Source organism: Panthera uncia, chromosome X (genome assembly GCF_023721935.1).
Source record: "Panthera uncia isolate 11264 chromosome X, Puncia_PCG_1.0, whole genome shotgun sequence".
In the NCBI taxonomy this organism is placed as follows: Eukaryota; Metazoa; Chordata; class Mammalia; order Carnivora; family Felidae; genus Panthera; species Panthera uncia.
The window spans coordinates 11,613,299-11,615,657 of record NC_064817.1 but is presented as its reverse complement, the minus strand read 5'-3'; the positions used below and the strand labels follow the sequence as shown (position 1 = coordinate 11,615,657).

At 36.0% G+C, this 2,359-nt stretch overlaps 1 pseudogene; it reads right to left on the bottom strand.

Moving 5' to 3' along the window:
- Positions 1-778: 778 nt before the first annotated feature.
- On the bottom strand, positions 779-956 carry LOC125932495 (uncharacterized; annotated as a pseudogene).
- Between the last annotated feature and the right edge of the window lie 1,403 nt (positions 957-2,359).

Genomic DNA, 2,359 nt, shown 5'->3' with positions numbered 1-2,359 from the left:
AAAATAGTTGAGCTCATAGAAACAGAGAAGATGGTGGTTGCCAGAGTCAGGGAGGTTGGGTTGGGCAAAATGAGTGAAGGTGGTCAAAAGGTACAAACTTCAAGTTATAAAATAAATAACCCATAGGGATGTAATGTACAGCATGGTGACTATAATTAATAATGCTGGTTTGCATATTTGAAAGTTGCTAAAAGAGTAAATCTTAAAAATTCTCATCACAAGAAAAAAACTGTATGTATGGTGATAGATGTTAACTAGACTTATTGTGTCGATTATTTTGCAATAAGTACAAATAACAATTCATTACATTGTACACTTGAAACTAATATAATTTATTGGTCATTATATGTCCATTTTTTTAAAGTTGCCTTAATAAAGCATTAATTAGTGGCTTATGCTAAGGCCAATGGTCTAGAGAGCAGTGGTATGCCAGTAAACCTTAAAAATGTTGGCTCTCTGGGAAAAAAACAAAAAGAAAAAACTCTGTTTATAGTGTTAGCCAATTTCCATGTTATAAATATTCCCACCATGGCTAATTTGAAGCTATGAGTGAGATATCACTACAGGTGGAATAGGAAAGAGATATACACAACTGGCTCTCATGGCTCTTTCTCTAGCACATCACTGTGCCAAATCCAATGGACTGCACTGCTCACCCTTCATTCAGTTCCTGAGTAGTAAGGACATCACAAAGAAGAACAGCTCCAGGGATCAGGACACTTTATATTTTCAGCTTCAATTTAGGGCAGATACATAAATAAACCCTTGTTACCACACAAAATGCACCACTAAATTCACTGCCATTTTGGAAAAAAGAACAAAGGTTCTGGAGACCATGAAATACTGAATTGCAAACTCAATCTCCTTTTCTTACACTCCATTTTAATTCTTCACCTACTTTAAACTGATAAGAACAGATGCTACACTTGACCTTAGCCTAAAGGCCAAGAAGCAATTCTTCACCTACTTTAAAACATTCATTAACATCAGACTATAAAAGCAACAAATGACTTCTAAAAGTTCTAAGTCAGAAAATTAGTAAAAGCAAATTTTGTCTTTTCAATTCCTTAATGCCCATATGAATGAAATTTGTCAAATCAACTCTCTCATTTGAAAAGTCAATCATCAATTGAACCATGGATGGACTCTGATTACAGGGTTCCCACAGATGTTGAAATTTAGAAAACCCCAGTCTACAGGGCGGGGCTACGAATGAGAAGCAAGCATGAGCATGCTTTAACACCTCATACATCATACAATCTGTCAATTGCCAAAGAACTAAAGCCCTGTAATCCATTCTAGGAGAAATCCTCAGGATGTAATCCACACCTTATTTTCTCACAAACTTGACATCTTTGATCATCAGACTTCTCAGTCCTCAGAGATGTGAAGTTGAAGAAACCTTCAAGAACCCAGTGTACTATTATGGGTAATGACAGCTGATATCTGACAGCCCAGCATACTGCCTTGTACAGTAGCTCCTAAAATTCACCTAAAGATTTAGAAAGGAAGATCCTAATAACTTGCACCCCTGCAAAGTGTTTAAGGTTCCTAAATTATCACCCTGAGTCAACATGGAAAGACCATTTTGATCTCACTATCGTCTGTGTGATGTAAGGAAAATATATGATATATTTTAGAAACATTCTCATCAAGAAGTTTTTAAAAGTACAATCTTTAATATCTAAAAAAATTGACCCATATGAAATAACTTATTCCTTGGAAATGTGCTATTGCTGTAGTTCTATACATTAAGGTACTAACATATAGAATGCTTACTGAGTACAAGGCATTTTGGAGATAAAGACTCCTAAAACAGTATAGGGAATGTTGCTGTTGTTCTTCCCAGATCCCTTTACTCAGTCCATATATCCAACCCCTACACACTGTGAATGTTGGTTACTAATAGCTTGCAGCTGCCTCCTTCCTTAAAAAATACAGTCATTGCTTGATTGGGAGCTGTGTCACTGGGGAAGTCATTTCCTGCAAGAAGCAGCTTATTCTCATTAACTTAGAGACAAGGATGTACAAAAGTCCTCCCATTCCCACATTCGCCTAAAGGTGGAACCAACTTTGTGATACAATTTGTGCTCTAGAACTCCCCAAAGGATCAGAATGAGATAGTCTCCAGCTGATATCACAACCCTGCTTGACTCCTTCTCTTGTCCTGTACTGCTCCCCTCAATTCCCTTCTGAGAAAACTTCCTCAATAAGGTATTTGCAAAAAAAAAAAAAAAAAAAAAAAAAAAGTCTACATCTCAGGGTCTACACTTGAAGTATCCAACCTAAAACAGACTTACATCTTTTTTTAAAAGAATATAAGACATATATAAATGTTAGCTCAACTATTAATTGACTA